This window comes from Ambystoma mexicanum, chromosome 7q (assembly GCF_040938575.1).
Source record: "Ambystoma mexicanum isolate Mex_15411 chromosome 7q, UKY_AmexF1_1, whole genome shotgun sequence".
Lineage (NCBI taxonomy): Eukaryota > Metazoa > Chordata > Amphibia > Caudata > Ambystomatidae > Ambystoma > Ambystoma mexicanum.
The window spans coordinates 844,334,664-844,352,442 of NC_090941.1; the positions used below are offsets into that span (position 1 = coordinate 844,334,664).

At 48.0% G+C, this 17,779-nt stretch overlaps 1 protein-coding gene across 2 annotated transcripts in view; it reads left to right on the top strand.

Moving 5' to 3' along the window:
* MRE11 (MRE11 homolog, double strand break repair nuclease) overlaps positions 1-17,779 on the top strand; it is a 1,502,633-nt gene that overhangs the window by 221,984 nt on the left and 1,262,870 nt on the right. The window lies entirely within an intron of this gene.

The following is a 17,779-nucleotide window of genomic DNA, read 5'->3' on the forward strand; positions in this document are numbered from 1 at the left end:
ATGATGGCGTACTGGTGGTGCTGTGGAACTGTGTGGCTTGTTTACAGAAATGGCTTATTCTACTCTCATATTAAAGGTCGAACGTTTTCAGACCTTGCATTTTTTTTAAACCCACCGTACTGTTGTTGGTGTTTGATTATATCTATCAATCCAAATTAAATTTTCCGAGGTCTTATTAAGAAAGCTCTTCTACTTCTACAGAAAAAAAAAATTATGCGTTACAATTACAGATTAAGAATGCTTCTAGTGGAGTATCGTTTGTTCTTGCAGTCTAATCGTAAAAGTGTTATCTTATTAGAAAAGTAATGTACCTGTTTAAGAATGAAATCCTTACAGAAATATGGCAACATACAGTAAATGCGAAGTAAGTAGACTCCCTGTATAAAGGGTGAGAATGAAAGCGGAAAGTGAGTGAGTGAGTAGGTGGGGTGGAGGCAGGGAGGAGGGGTGGTGCTTCTCACCTTAACGGTTAACGGTTATAACGAGATGGACAAGTGAGGGTTGCAAAATGGAAAACTGTTGGAAGAGTCACTAGGAAATACCTATGTACCAACCTTTAGCGGGTCATGGCGAATGGTGAGGTCAGTGACAATATTGGAAACAAGCCATACCTCTTGGAATGGTTTCAATAATCCAGGCGTGTATGTTTGTAGGTTTCTAATTTGTAATTTAGATACTGCTAATTAAAGGAAGTCTAAACAAGAATGAAATGACAATGTTGATTCAAACTTTTCAGAGCTGTTCATTTGCCGTGGTGTAGGGCCTGCTGTTTTTCAGCCAGAAAGCTTTAGAACAGCGAGGCACTGTTATGACTGCAAGCAGTGCACAACCAACATCATAGCAAGTGTAAGTCTTTTGTAGGAGCAAAATTGTGCACCTTTATGTAAACAGGATAACATACGCCCTTATGGCCATATAAGCATTTCTTCTCTTCCACTTCACCCCCATCACAGCCAGACTGAGTGAAAACATAGTTAGGACTTCTCGCAATTCATGGTCCATCTAGCAGCATTCGAAGAAGCAGCATCCTCAGTGTTTTTAGCCCTTCAAGATGGCGTCTGATTTGTTCTCTGCGCGAGAATTTGCAGTTGTTTCCATGATGGCACCCAGGATGCAGATCCCAAGGATCGTTTTCACAGACGAAAACAGCATAAGACGCAATCTACTAGTAAGCGCTTTGCGTCACTTCGTTTATCCCCACTAAGCATGGATGCTGTTTTCCCTCGTGCTCTCAATTCCCTGCTTCCTTCCAGCCTTCTGCCTTACCAAACCCTGCCTGCTCTTCCCATTTTTCATTCTGCCTTCACTTAGCCTACCTACTCTGCGAATCCTGATCTCTGTTCTATCGGAGTTCCCTTTCTCTTCTCCAGTTACTCTTGCCGCCCTTGTGCTTCAGAGCATATCCTTCTACATCGGGCCAAGGACTGAGTATTCAGTTCACCGGATCGAGGAACCATCTGATATTCCTCGCCTCCAACAAGGGTTTTCCCTAACAGGTTTTCCCCTTGGGGCATCGTCCATTGAGCACACACTTTACCCTATTTTAATTGGGCCCCGTGGATGCTTTTGTGGTGTTGTCAATTTGCATCTCTGTTGATTCAGACACCGGGCGACCTCAGACAAGAATTACAGGTCAGTCGCCAATTGATAATCCACACAATTATGTGGTGAGTTGACACAACTCCCCATCCTGTTGTTTGAGGGTGGCATAATGCATGGGACTGGACATTTCCAGCTGCTACCAGAAGTGCCTCCCGAAGGGTAGATGGAACAGGATCCCAGTGGTTCATCATCTTGCTAGGCACACTCTATTTCTTTGGTCCAGTGAAAGCCAACTACAAGCTCTTGCAGGCATCCATAGGGCCTATACTTAATAACAACAGGGCCATACAAATGTCAAGACTTCCACAGTTATGATATCCCACTGACAACACCTAAAATAGGCACAAATGCTCTTGTAATGCACAGGTTATGATGACTTGAAAGTCAGGGAAACATTAACCTGTGGAAGTATGATGAGAAGATCTGAGAGCGTTCTTGCGTATCACAGTGGAGCAGACCTCTTGTGGTCAAGAAAAGCAGGCTCTGGCAATTCTTCATTCGTGAAGCAATACTGACCGCCACAGAGCCATGCCTGCACTCAGGCCAAAGTTCAAGATGATGCTGAAACTCTGGTCTACCCGTGAAGGCTTGAAACTGACCATTAGGTCAGTGGCTCAACAAATAAAAACTAACCAATATGAAAAAAAGTCTATTATACTTCAAAGCCTAAAACAGAAACCTTAAACCAACCAGAGGACACAAACCATAAGAAACAGTCCTGGTCGCCTCCCCTCCCAGGCCCATAAGTATGGGTGAGGATGATTGCAGTAAAGGTGTACAGCGACCAGTTGGAGCGGTTGACGGGAGAGGCTGAGGTGAAGCCTAAGAGAATAGGTGTTCCACCACAGACTGGAGATGGTGAGTGTAATTGCAAAAGCTGTGAAGTAACCTGTTTGAACTGGTGAGAAGAAAGGCTGAGATGAAGCCTAAGAACAAGTAATGTGTTGATGCAACAGGCAGAGCTGGTACAGGCAAGAGGTTGATACCGTAAGTGAATACTAAGAAATTCAAGGTCTGTTAGAGTCCTGAAGTGAATGCTGCAAACATTTTGCTCTGCCACAGAATTTGCGTCTCCAAAAGTCTGTGGGAGAACCGACGTAAAAGCTGACATTTTCAGACCTTCTATTTGTATCTCTCCCTACCATCTCACCCAGTCTCCTCACTTCTCCAGCATTGGATCTTTCATGGATTCACATTCTTTGAATATTCCCCGACGACAGGCTGGGAGTCCTTGGTTACCAAGTTATTAGATTATACTATAAAGAGAAAACGGCACTGTTTTGTGGTCTATCTATGTCCTTGTGGGTGCAATCTGCCCCAGCCAATAGGACGTCTAGAATGTAGCCTCTACCCTGGATGCCATCTTCAGATTCTTAGTGCATGTCCTGCTGAGGAGTCCTCTAACCCCTTCGTCCTGAGAGAAACCTGTTATCTGGCTGGATTAGAAGTTTTGATTCATCTCCAGACATCATTTTCCTCCAAAGAACAGATAATTTTGGGGAAATATCGAAGGGAAATCCAAAAAATCTCTTTTTAAATCTTGTGAGACTCGTGGAGTCAAAAACATGTATGATGGGGTTAAACATAGAGGGTGCATATATTGCCTCTACCCCATTCACACACCATAGGTTTGTGACATTTGCAGACCTTTAGTGCCAAAACGTTAAGGGATAGAGACAGACGTCTTTTTTATGCTGACTTAGCGAGGGAAAATACCCTGCATCAGAGGCAGAGTCCTACCATAAGAGGGCTAGATCAGAGGAGAGGCCTCCAGCTCCTGCTAAAAAGCAGAGACCTGAAAAGTCTGCTCTAACGGCACGTTTCTCCCTCTCCTAATCCCTTGATGATGGCATCTACGACTCCTTTGATGGGACAGTCCACCACAACCTCCTAGTCAATGGAACCGTCCACGACTCCTGCATCAGCATAGCTAACTGGCAACCCTGCATCAACAGTACATGGGTTGTCACCTATGACACTGCCTACATGAAGGTCATCTACAACACCATCACAACACACAAACAATCTTCGGCCACAATGTCGTTGATAACCCTATTGACGGGCCACAAAAACTCTTCCTCGACGACCCATTGTCGGCTTACATAGTCTTTGACGATCTCGTCGATCAAAACAAAACAGTCATTGGAGAAAGCGAAAAAGCTGTCAACCACACCAACATGAACAATCAGTCAGCGCAAAGTCTGTCAACCACAACAGGATCGCCGTCGACGAGGCAAAAAGCCACATTATCGCCACATATACAAGCATCGGAAAAAGAAAAAGGGTCAAAACCTTCATCAGGACCCACTAAGACATTGTCTACTGTACAACATCCACTAGCTAAAATCCATAATAGGGATAAGACCCCCAAAGACACAGGGCAACACCCATAATAATGAAAATTCCAATTACTGTATTGTCACAACCTAAGCAGGTGCCCGTTACAAGGTAAGCCAGGGCAAACAAAAGGAACGTACTCCTGATAACCTGAGGTCACCCTCTTACCAGTGTCCTCCACATTGCCATACCAAATCCTGGAACACCAAATAGATTCAGACTTTGAGTAGGGGTACTCTCCCATGTTCTCAGAGGTTGACTACTCAGATCCACATCCCCAACCACTGCCAGGAGCCCCGCAACAGGAACCAACACTGCAACAAAAACCAGCACCAGTGCAAGATCCACGTATAAATCCACACATGCTGTATCAGTAGAAGTCCTATGCTCGCTCCAAGCCTTACTGGCACAGTTAGACAAAATGACTGCCAGTCATACTGCCCAAACGTTGTTTTCAACAGATATAGCAGGTCCCTCTAGGCTTTTCCAACCAATACACAGGGCAAGATCACCTACAGCTAGGCCGTAATCAGTCGCTAGATGTACCATCAGGATCCCATAGGAAATTGTGTTCTCCACGTAGGAGATCACGTTCACCGCCTATTTATTTAATTCATTTGTATAGCATACAAACAGCCCTGAGGCATAAATGCGCTGAAGCAAGTACATGTGATTGGTGGTGCATTCATACAGATTATACAAATTATTGCATTATGTTACAGATACTGTATATGTGGGTGCGAGGGGGCCCCCCACGGCTTAGTTGAAGATTAACGGAAAAGCTGCGTTTTGAATGCTTTTCGGAATACCCAGTAGGATTTCTCTGCTCTGAGAGAGGGGGGAAGGGAGTTACTCTTTGGCTGCTAAGTAGAGAAAGCTAGAACTGCCTGCTTTGGTGCGTTTTACCTTGGGAAGGAGTAGGCGGTCAGTGTATCGTGTCCTGGTGGGTCTTGATGAGTAGGCCTTAATTTATGAGAGAGATCAGGGGGGCTGTCTTGGATAAGAACTTGTGGGTGATCGAGAGAGTTTTGAAGGTGATGCAAGCTTGGATAGGCAGCCAGTGTGCCTCCTTTCTCTCTTCAGAGATGTGTTCTATTCTTGGGATGTTGTTTTAGGATGCAAGATGCTGCTTGCAGGGTGTTGTTTTGAATAGTTTGGAGTTTGCCTGCAAAGAGGACATTGCAGTAGTCTAACTTGGAGCCGACGATAGCCTGGCCCACAGTTAGGCAGCTGTTTCTGGAGAGGAAAGGTCTGGCAGCATTTAGGACTTTTGTTGCGTAGGCTGCTGACGAGGCAATTGTGTTTACTTGGCGAGGGAGGCATTGAGGTGCACCCCTAGGGTTTTAACCGAGGATGAGACTCCCTTTGAACCCATGCACAAAGCAACTCTTAAGGACCTCACTCTTAAGACTGCTTTCCTAATAGCTATCACCTCCATTAGGAGAGTAAGTGAACTACAGGCTCTTTCTGTTCTAGACCCCTTCGTAACAGTTCACAAAGATAAGGTGGTTCTACGCACACACCCAAGGTTTGCACCAAAATTCATCTCAAAGTTTCATATAAACCAGTCAATAGAACTACCAACGTTCTTTCAAAACCCCTCCAGCTTGGGAGAAAAAAGTCTGCATACACTAGATGTACGCAGAGCTGTCATGTTCTACATGGAAAGAACTAGACCACTGAGAAAGACTTATCAGTTCTTTGTCTCTGTGGCAGCAGGAAGAGAAGGAGATGCAGTCTCAAAGTCCACTATATCTAGATGGATTGTTCAATGCATCACTCTCTGTTACACTCTTGCTAAGAGAGAACTACCCTTCAAGCCAAGAGCACATTCCACTCGAGGCACTGGGGCTTCCATAGCATTCATTGCAAATGTTCCCCTTGAGTCCATCTGCAAAGCGGCTACCTGGAGTTCTGTGCACACCTTTACAAAACACTACTGTCTAGATGTTCACTCTAGATCTGACTCCCAGGTGGGACAGGCAGTATTAAGACATCTTTTCTCTACTGTTCCTTCTCATAACCCACCGCCAACTCCGGGTACTGCTCGCTAGTCTATGCACAACATGTGATTCTAAGCAGATTAACAAACATCAGAAGACAATGCATTACTTACCGTAAAAGCATTTCGAGGGGATTGGGTCCTCCGACGTATTCCATATCTATGACATGTAATCACCACAGCTGTGCTGCTTCGGAAACTTTTTCGGCATCTGCGTCCTACGTCGATGCGCCGTCGTCGAGGACCTCCTCCGACGTCCGACGTCATCCGATGTGATAAGTAGGACGCACGACGCCCATAGCCTCAGTTCCGTTTTTTCCGCGAATGTGTTGCTTCGTGTTTCTCGGTTTAAACGCCTCGACTCTTTGGAGTTCTGTTCTATCTCGGTTCTTCGAACCTGTTCGTTTGTGAAAATCCTTCTGAAGATGTCTACTTCGTCTTCGACCCCGCGTCCGGGTTTCAAGAAGTGCGGGGAGTGTGGGTCCAAGATGTCGGTGACGGACTCGCACGACGCCTGCCTCTGGTGCCTCGGGGAGGCCCACGACACGGATGACTGTATCGACTGCCAGTCGCTCACGTCCAAAGCCTTACGCGAACGTAAGAAGAAGTTGTCGGTAGGTCAGGTGTCCAAGCCCCGGAAGTCGAAGTCTGCGGGGCTTTCGACGGATGATTCGAGGGGTGACTCTCCGTGTCATCGTCGGAAGTCTCGTGGGTCTCCTTCTAGGAGTCGGTCTCGCCACTCCTCAGCCTCTTCGAGGCATTCTCGGAAGCGCCGTCACCGGTCGTCTTCCAGGTCCTCTTCGGAGGGCTCTGCCCGGCACGTCGCTTACCCCTCCAGCCGTGCGACGCCGGAGGAATGGGCTTCCTTCGGGAAGAAGATGCTGGAGATTCTTGAGTCGCAGGGTACTCAGCCGTCCGCGCCCCCGAGTGGGGTCGGTCGTGTGAGGTCGAGAGACACCGCTCGCAAGAGTGGTCGGCACGAGTCACGGGAGAGGTCCCGTTCGGACAAGGGGACTCGTTCTCGGCGTACCCGTTCCAGGTCCCGGTCCTCGACGCGTTCGAGACCGTGTGCACCTGTGAGGTCTTCGAAGAAGGCATCGACGTCTGTGGCGTCGAGGGCGTCGACAGGCTTTCTCGAGGCTCTGGCTCCGAGGAAGTCGTCGATGCCGTCGACGCTCAGGTCGTCGAGGGACACGCTCGGGGCTCCGGCCTCGAGGGCTGTGTCGACGCCGCCGATTCTGGAGGCGCTGCATCTGACGTTGACGCCGATTTCCTCGACGTCGACGCCGATCCTCTCGGCGCCGATGCCGGTTCTCTCGACGCTGGCGCCGATTCGCTCGACGCCATCGACGCCTTTCGTGTCGGAGGTGCCCCAGGGCACGGGTGGACCCCCTAGGAAGGCTCTGGTTAAGAGCAAGCACTCTCGAGTGCCTTCTTTTCGCCACCTGGACTATATTTCAGAGGCGGATGAGGATTCTGATGGCCTGGTTCCTAGTCAGGTTCCGGATGAAATTGTCTCGGGCCATAGTCAATTTGACGAGTTGAGACAGTCACTGCATGATGCCAGTGGACTGGACACCTCTCCGGAGGTGGAGTTTTGTAGGCCTGAGCCTGGCTCTCATGCTGATTCCTCATACCGGCGCCTTATGGCTAGGGTTTCTGAGTACTTGGGATGGTCTGCTCCCCCAGGGGAGTTTGTGCAGGATGATCTGACAGACATCCTTGATGTTGGTCCCCCAACTGACCCAGTTCTGCCGTTCCATATGGCTTTACAGAGAAGGGTGGCGGCGGCTTGGACTGCTCCGGAGAGTCTCCCGGCGGTGGGCAGATCCTTGTCGCGAAAATACCGTCCAGCCAGTGGCGACCCCTGCTACTTGACCAGGCGCCCCACTCCGGAGAGTTTGGTGGTGCAGGCAGCCACGGCCCCGGCGAAGCAGGCGTCGTACCCTACCATCCCTCCTGATAGGGACGACAAACGTTTTGATGGTTGGGCGAAGAAAGTGTTTTCTTCTGGTGGTATGGCGCTTCAGGCGGCCAACTCCATTTGTGCCTTGTCACGTTTCACGCACACTCTGTGGAACTGTGTTGCGTTAGCGGCTGAACATGTTCCCGAAGGGGACGAACGGGATGGTTTCCTTGCTATGGTCCAGGATGGTAAGGATGCCATGTGTGAGTCCGTTCAGTCGGGTTTGGACTTAGCTGAATGCGTCAGTAGGTCCATGGCGGCGAGCACCGTGATACGCAGGTTTGCGTGGTTGCGGAAGTCGGGGTTTGCTCCTGATGTGCAGTCCAGGCTCCTCAACATGCCCTTTGACGGTGAACACCTTTTTGGCAGCAAGGCTGACGAGAGCCTTGAGGGGTTGCAGACCTCAAAAGCTGCAGCGAAGTCGTTGGGCGCTGCAGTTCGCCAACCTCCGCCTTTTCGTCCTAGGGGACAGCAGTGGAGGGGTGGTTCCTTTCGCTATTACTCATCCTTCAGTAAAGCGAGAGGAGCTGGCAGTCAAAGAGGCCAACGCAGGGGTACCAGAGGTGGACGACAGGGTACCCGTGGTGCCAAGGCCGCTCGGGCAGTTGCCTCTTTGCCCTCAGGTAACGCCGCAGCCGCTCCCACTCAGTCGTGAGGCCATGTCCCATGGTTCGCCGGTTGGGGGAAGGCTGGCGCAGCATCTTGTAGAGTGGCAAGCCATTACTTCAGATGTGTGGGTTCTGGAGATCATAACCCACGGGTACTGTCTTCCTTTTCAGCACAGGCCTCGCGACAATCCACCGGGGAACCTCTCTTTGCAGAGTCCGGATCCGCTCCTTGCGCAGGAAATTCAAGCCCTGCTGGAGAAAGGCGCCATAGAACTGGTGCCTGTAGCGGAGAGGAACAAGGGATGGTATTCCCCTTATTTTTTGATTTCCAAGAAAGACGGGGGATTGAGACCCATCATGGACTTGCGCGGTTTGAACAAACTCCTCAGGAAGGACAAGTTCAAGATACAAGCTTCAGGACTGGTTGGTGTCACTCGACCTCAAGGATGCTTACTTCCATGTGCCGATCCATCCCAAGCACAAGAAGTAACTGAGGTTCGCGGTTGGCGACTCGCACTTTCAGTTTCGGGTCCTGCCGTTCGGATTGACCTCCGCCCCGAGGGTTTTCACCAAGCTCATGGTGGTGGTGGCAGCGCATCTCAGGCAAGGGGGGATTCACGTCTACCCCTACCTGGACGATTGGTTGATCAGGGGGAGCTCTCCCGAGCAAGTCCTGGATCATCTATCGGTCACCTGTCGCTCCCTTCACAGGCTGGGCTTCTCCCTCAATTTAAAGAAGTCCCATTTGACGCCAACACAGTGGCTCCAGTACATCGGAGCAGTGCTCGACACTTCCCTGGGGCAGTTTTTTCCTCCCCAGGTGAGGGCTCTTCACATTCAGCAGATGGTGCACAAGTTTCAGCATGCCCAGACACTCCCAGCGTTCGAGTTCTTGAGGTTGCTCTGCCTCATGGCATCCTGCATTCTTCTGGTGCCAGAGGCTCGCCTGCGGATGAGATCTTTGCAGTGGGCACTCAAGACGCAATGGTCGCAGTCCTCCGGCAGGATGTCGGACTCGATTCAGGTGCCGTCCTCGGTCGCCCGGGACCTTCTGTGGTGGGCCGTCGAAGGCAACTTGATGAAGGGGGCTCCATTTTTGCTTCCCTCGCTGTAGGTGACGGTCGTGACGGATGCATCCCTCACTGGATGGGGAGCTCATGCCGACGGGCTGACAGTCAGCGGTCGTTGGTCTCCGTCGGAGTCCAGACTCCATATCAATCTGTTGGAGCTGAGGGCCGTCAGGCTAGCCCTGAAGGCTTTTCTGCCGTCTGTGCGAGGGAAGAATGTCCTGATCCTGACGGACAACACAGTGGCCATGCACTACCTCAACAAAAAGGGGGGGGCAGGGTCACTTTCTCTGTGCAGGGAGGCGATGCAGCTCTAGTTCTGGGCCATCCAGCAGGAAGTTTCGATCTCGGCAGTTCATCTGGCCGGAGCCGAAAACGTGACGGCGGACGCTCTGAGCAGGCAGAGCGCGATCTCTCACGAGTGGGAGTTGGCTCAGGAGATTCTCCTGGAGATCTTCGCCCTTTGGGGGACCCCTCAAGTGGATCTCTTCGCCTCCAGTGTCAACCGGAAGTGCGAAAGGTTTTGCTCGCGGGAATTTCCTCCAAAAGGAGCCTTAGGAGACGCGTTCGTGGTGGATTGGTCATTCCTGCTGCTGTACGCGTTTCCTCCAGTCCCCGTCATCCCGCAAGTGCTGCAGAGGTTACGGAAGTTCGGTTCCCGGATGATCCTCATTGCCCCGGCGTGGGCTCGGAGGACGTGGTACCCGGACCTTCTCGACTTATCCATCTGCCCTCCACGTCTTCTTCCCTACCGAGACGATCTGCTCTCACGGGAGGGGGGTCAGGTTCTCCATCCAGAGGTCAGATCCCTCAACCTTCACGCTTGGCTTGTGAAAGGTTGAGGTATAAGGATTGGGACCTCCCTGAGGACGTGATGGAGGTGTTGCTTTCGGCCCGGAGGCCAGCAACAAAGTCTCTGTACCGTTGCCGTTGGCGTAAGTTCTGCGACTGGTGCAGAGTTCAGAATGTGGATCCTTTTGCATGTGACATCCCCATGGTTCTGTCCTTTTTACTTTCTTTGGCCCACAGGGGCTTGCAAGTGGGTACCGTTAAGGGTTACCTGGCGGCGCTGTCCATCTTTAAGCGCTCGTCTGAAGAGTGTTCTTACTTTAAAATCCCTTGCTCACTAATGTGTTCCCTCCGTCACCTTTCCTGGTGCCCGGTTGGGATTTGAACCTTGTTCTTAAGTTTCTTATGGGTGCTCTGTTTGAGCCTTTACATTCTTGCCCTTTGAGGCTGTTAACTCTGAAAACTGTGATTTTAGTTGCGGTTACTTCCGCTCGCAGAGTGAGGGAGTTACAGGCACTTTCAGTTAAGCCTCCCTTCACTGTATTTCACAAGGACAGGGTTGTCCTTAGAGTTCGTCCTTCTTTTCTTCTGAAGGTAGTGACGGAATTTCATTTGGCCCAGAAGGTTGTTCTTCTGGCATTCTATCCTCCTCCGCATCCTGGTAAGGAAGAGGAGAGGCTCCATAGGCTTGATCCTAGGAGAGCTTTAAGCTTTTATGTTTCACGCATGTCCCGGGTCAGAGTGGATGATCAACTCTTTATTGGTTACGCTGGAAAGCGTTTGGGGCAAGCTGTGACAAAACAGACTTTGTCTCGCTGGATTATTTTGGCCATCTCGGAGTGCTACCGCTTGGTGGGTAAGGACCCACCGGCTGTCTTGCGGGCCCATTCTACCAGGGGTATGGCTGCGTCTACTGCCCTGCAGAGGGGTGTTCCTATTCGCAACATCTGTGATGCAGCCACCTGGGCTTCAGTACATACATTTGTACGTCACTATTCCCTCGATTCCATCCGAGCACAGGATCTGGCCTTTGGCAAGGCGGTCCTTTGCTCTGCTATTTGATTGGCTATTCTACATTTTGATTCTAAATTCTTTCCCTCCTCCTTGCTTTGGTACTGCTTTGGGAGTCTGTCATAGATGTGGAATACGTCGGAGGACCCAATCCCCTCGAAGAACAAGTTACTTTCTTACCTGGTAACGTTCTTTCGATGGGATGGTCCGACGACGTATTCCATATCGCTCCCGCCCTGCCTTCCCCGCTGCAGAATTTCTTTTGTGATTGCAGCTTACGTTCCGCAAGGCTTTGTGTCTGACTGGCAGTTGACTTATGTCACACGTTCTGGGGGAAAAAACTACAACTGAGGCTATGGGCGTCGTGCGTCCTACTTATCACATCGGATGACGTCGGACGTCGGAGGAGGTCCTCGACGACGGCGCATCGACGTCATCGACGCAGGACGCAGACGCCGAAAAAGTTTCCGAAGCAGCACAGCTGTGGTGATTACATGTCATAGATATGGAATACGTCGTCGGACCATCCCATCGAAAGAACGTTACCAGGTAAGAAAGTAACTTGTTCTTCTGATGGTTGTATCTGCTTAGATTCACACACGCCCACCCTTCCTCCCCGCTCGGATGGAAGGAACATAGACCTCTTCTACATCTCTCTCTCTTTTCTGTACTCACTCACGTATAGAAGGCTCCCTCAGGGTAGAAAAAATACAAACAGAGGGACCTCGACGCGTGAGGGATTGTGGGTACAACGCACGTCACTATAGGGATAGTGTTACAGACACGCCTTGAGGACGTCCCCTTTTCGACTACGAAAAACAAAATGCAATACTCCGCAGTGACCACTGGATGTCGGACCTATGCACAGCATGTGAATCTAAGCAGATACAACCATCAGAAATGCTTTTACGGTAAGTAATGAATTGTCATATATATATAACACTTTTATGAATAAATTAATATTTGATAGCACACTTGGGTATATGACAGTGATCAACAATGGATGATGTTACACTAGCACACTGTTTAATTACTTTGGAGTTAGTATAGAGAGTATAAGGTAGCTGAGAATACTTTTATGATTTCAGGGAAATGCAATGATGAATAAAAATGCAGTACAGAAATAAACTGATAGGGTTTCACAAGAGATAATATGTTCACTTTTCCCCTTGTGGCAATTCATTCCCCACTACGCAATATAAGGAGATGGAAGTTAAGCACACAGTTTTCAGGAATACAATCACAATGCAATTCAATGTTCAATTCCCCCCAGCAAGCTTAGAGAAACAGGGATGGTTTTAAACACAGGCAAAAGTACTTTTAAATGTGGTATGCAAAGAAGGGAAAAATATGCTAAAAATGATTTTAAATTCCCTGATGGAGGTTCTGGTTAGGTGATAGCTATTTAACATTAGTTCAAGTCACACTGGCAATGATTCAGGAATGATTATCAGAGGGAAAAGGGATTTCAGCAGTTGCGAGCAAAAGACGGCTATTTTTGACAGGAGCTAATTTTTCAATTTGCGGCAATTTAGTCTTGTGCGACTAGTCGGGTTTAGGCTTGTTGGAATGCTTAGGATCTTAGTTTTAAAATGGAAGTTAAATCTCGTTCCTAGCATGTATGGTTCAAAAGATGCGAACGATTTTGTGGAGGTAGTTTCTCGAAATTAAAGTAAACTTCAGAATGACAAAATTACACTTTTACAGCTTTGAAATGACAGAATGAACACACGATTCCTATGATGCAGTTCTGGACAGGTCAAAATGGTTTGAGTCAGATTATTTTAGACTAAGAGATTGGTTCTGGCACAGTTCTAGCTGAGTACTCACACTATAAATTTGAAATAGGCCGTCAAGGTCTGGTCAGGTTTGGACTGGACTCCTGGCGGGTGGTTCTGAAGTCACAGTTCTCTGGGTCAGCTCTGCTCTGCTTGTCTGGTCTGGCACTCGGCACTGCACGGCGGTCTGGATCTCTGGTTCTGCTGGTCTGGATCAAGTGGATTCTGGATACAGCACTGCTTTCTGGGTACTGGCACAGGGTTCTAGTCAGAATCAAATAGCTCAGCCCGGCTGTTTGAATAATTTGCAAAAGATTTTTAGGCCTGCTGAAAAAGGATTCAGCTGGTGGTTCAGGCCTCTCTGCTACAAGTTCTGAATTCTGGATTCTAAGTTCTGGAGATGGTCCTTCTGGATATTGTCTGGTCCGGCAAAGCGCTTCGCAAGAAAGGGGAAAGTGAAGTCCTTGCCTGTCCAAAGCAGTCTCTTTTTATGTGTTTTGAAAATGGGTGTGTGCGTGGGCATAACTAAGCCTGCCCCTCACAACTTATCATTGGCCAAGCTCTCCTCTCTCCCTTGATTGGGGGAAGGAATGGAGTGTCATCAGGCATCAATCTTTGATCCAAATACATATTTATCTATGTACCATTTTTCTAATATTATATGTCCAGTTAACGTATTTTCTGTAGCACCAAACCATCCGATCCCTGTCTTTGTAAGATGTTGTGTCCACTTATGACAGAATTCTGCCCTTTTCATCAAGAACACGACCTCTAAACTTTTCCAGAATTTACACAAATTTACACAAACATGCACAAGTAATATGGGCATCAGGTGATAAAGTGTCAGATTTTTAACATACAGACATTCGGACTAATACCTTATTTTCCGCTACTACCCCTCAGAACATACCACAGAGTCCTAACACCTCTTAAAATGTGCACAGAAAAATCACAAGAATAATAATATTAATTATATAATTTTGACAAGTCCGTACTATGAATTATCCATCTTTTTAAAATTATGCTCTGGCCCAGAGGACTGTGGTTTCCCAAAGCACATGGTGGAATTTCTGGTTTGTCCACTTCCTCCTACTCGGGTTGCTCACAGAGGCACTGCTCCTCCCAGTTTCTTCCAAGAGGAAGCCATTTACGACCCCCCCCCCCCTAATTTAACATTTGCCTGAGCCAAGGAAAGCTCATTGTTCTGTTTCCCTGCTCCCAGGTGCTCCTCCCCTGATTCAATCAGAGAGGTGTAATCTCCTTTTGGTGGCAACAGCAGAAGGCAGCCAGGCCTGCGAATGCAGTGGCTGGGCAAGTTTCAACTCCTGTCGGGGTAGTTGCCTGGCAGAATTCAATCTCTTCAAGCCAGGCTTCAGCCAAATGTCACTTTTGTTCCCAGTTTTTCTTCATTCAAATCAAACTTACAATTTTTACACATGCAGCTAGAACGCTGATTCTAAGTTCAAAACTATGACCTTTAAACAGTTGCAACCTATGTCACACTCAAAAGTAGGTCACTCATTTATTTTAAACATTTCCAATTTAGTGGTTTTAAATCCAATTTCAGTTAAGCTGCTGACATCCACAGCTCAGCCAGTTTTGTTAGAAACATTGTTTTGGGCTCTTCATCTTTCCAGATTTTGTATACACACAAGACTACATTCTGCCAAATGTCTGCTGGTGTTCAGTGAGATTTTTGAATATCTTGCAATGTTTAAAATAGGCATTTTTAGCTTGCATTTCAGAGAAACAAAGGTGATTTCAAAGCGCTTTTTGAGCTAACAGGCACTGCTTTTTTCCTTTGACACCATGTTTCACTCATGGCGCTTCTGGCCCACCCCGCTTGCACTGGTGGGTGGCAGGTTAGGCGACCATTTTGGTGTGCGCAAAACTGCGTGGTTTTCCTGGATTCTGGCGCAAATGTGGGCTTTCTTGGATTTCTTTTTTAATACTTTATTTATAATTTTCATAAACATATTACAATCAATCATTCAAATCAAAGAATATAAAGAGTACAATAAAACAATAAAAGGAAAACAAAAAGGATCTAATACCACACAGAAGTAAAGAATCACTCCCTCAAGAATCTTTAAAATATTATGAAACAATAAAGAACAACAAAACCACAAGACAAATCAAGACAAAGACAAGGCATAAAACACACACCCATCTCCCAACCAGCTCAGAATGAGAAAACACTCATACCTTGACTTATAATCATTCACTTCCATAAAATTCATTAAAAGGTCCCCAAAGTTGTTAATAAATTGTTCCTTTTTGCTGTTTACGTAATAAGCACTTCTCATATTTTGAAAGAATCCTCATATCACATAGCCAGTCTTCCAGAATAGGTTTCTTCCTCGTTTTCCACACCTTTAACACCTGTTTAACAGCTACCAATAATTCTTTATTAATCCAATTCCTAACCACATAAGCAATATCATGCCCGCATCTTGGAGACAGCAGGAGCACAGATAATGGGCTCCGCGGGAAATCAATAGTCCAAATTGCATCAATCCTATCCAGCACATCCTTCCAATAGTCCCTCATCCTATCACAGTACCACAACATATGTAACGGAGAGCCCTTCCCCTTCCAACACCCCCAACAAACATCTTTGTCTAGCAATCCAAGACTAGACATACGAAGCGGAGTCCAGTAAATTTTACCCAATACCCTTTGATGAACATAACGCAAATTTAGTCGATTCTCGCTTTAACTGGGACCCTCCAGCTCTGTTCCCACTCCTCCATTGGAATGTCATTGCCCAACTCTTCAGACCAATTCGTTCTTAGTTTCTCCCACGAGGCCATCTTGGATTTTCTAAGCCAACAGCACCAAATGTTTGCAGCATAATAACTTGAACGTGGGTCAAGACACCCAACAAAATGTTGTCAATCTGGAATGCAGACTATTCCTTGGAGAGATGTTTTTAGGGCTCTCGGTGGTCCAACATGTAGTTATGTTATGTGAACTTATAAAGTGCACTGTCACCAGAGTTATCTTGGTGCTAGGACAGAGCGAGGGAGGAAACCAGTTAGGCCAAAATCATGAGTTAGAAGAGCTGGGTCTTAACAGATTTTCTAAAGACTTAGTGGTTAGGTATAGCCCTAATCTTGGGTGGCAGGTTGTTCCACAATTGAGCCATGGCCACAGAGAAAGCACAACCACCATTTCGTTTACGACGGTAAGGGGGAACCACCAATAAATCGGCCGAGGAAGAGCGAAGTAAACGGCAGGGGGGATAGCGTACAAACTTGGACTGGAGATATTCTGCCCCCAGTCCATGAAGAGCTCGGTGCACAATGCAGAGAGACTTAAACTCGACTCTCCGACTGACCGGGAGCCAGTGTAGCGCACGTAAGACCGGGGTGATATGTGCACCATAGGGGTAACCGGTCGCAGTGCGTGCAGCCAGGTTTTGAATGCGCTGGAGCCGCTGGATTAAGCCTTTAGGCTGCGCTAGATACAATGAATTACAGTAGTCCAGTCGGCTGAGCACCATGGCAGCAACAACCGGAGGATGGATAGAAATAGGCAAAAATGGGAGAATTTTCTTCAGTATCTTAAGATGGAAATGACCAATTTTACATACAGCTGAGACTTGGTCATTCATAGATAATGTCGCAGAGAGGGTGATACCAAGATCCTTAACCTTTGTCACTGGGACAGGTAAAGAACCCAGAAAAGATGGCCAAAAGGAAGACACCGAGAGTGACGGGTCAGGGGGGCCACCCACCACCAACACCTCTGTCTTGTCCCCATTCAACTTCAGCCAATTCACCTACAGCAGACAGCACTGATGGAGGCGCGACAACAGTAGGATCTCTGTTTTGTCGCTGTTCAAGCGAAAATGGTTGGCTGCCATCCATGACTGTATCAAAGAGTATGTATTATTGAGGGTGTTTGAGTCCTCGGCTTAATTCCCTGTGAGACAGATCAGAATTTGGGTATCGTCGGCATAGTTTGTGTAAGCTTTGCTGCGGGAGTCCAAAATGTCAAAAAGGGGCCTGGTGAAGATGTTGTACAGGGTTGGGGAGATACAAGATCCTTGCGTTACCCCACAGGGGACATTCGCATTTTCTGCAAATACCTTAATGAGACTATCTTCCAGTAGGGATGCAATCCAGGCAGTAGCCCTGGAGGAGAAGTTGGCTGAAGTTGTGAGGTGGTTGCATAGGATTTTATGGTCGACAAGGTCCAATGCGGCAGACAGATCTAGGAGGACGAGAAGTGTTGAATTGCCCTTGTCTCTGATCTCGTCCAACTGATTTTTCAGGTCTAGGAGGGCTGACTCAGTGCCATGGCCGGGGCAAAAGCCGGATTGGTGCATTACTAAGATATGGTGGGTTTCTAGGAAATCCTGAACTTGCAGGTAGGCTGCTCGATCCAGGATTTTTAGCAGGAAGGGTACAGTGGTGATCGTTCTATAGTTGGATGCATTTGCAGGGTCTAAGGTTTTTTTTAAGGAGGGGGAGGACCCATGGTTCTTTGAGGCTGGCTGGCACTGTGCTGGCGGAGGAGGCATTAATGAAGGCGGTGATGATAGGGGCAAGTATTTCTGCACACCTTGATGAGGGTGACTGGGCAAATACTGCCTTTGCAGTTAGAAGATTTTT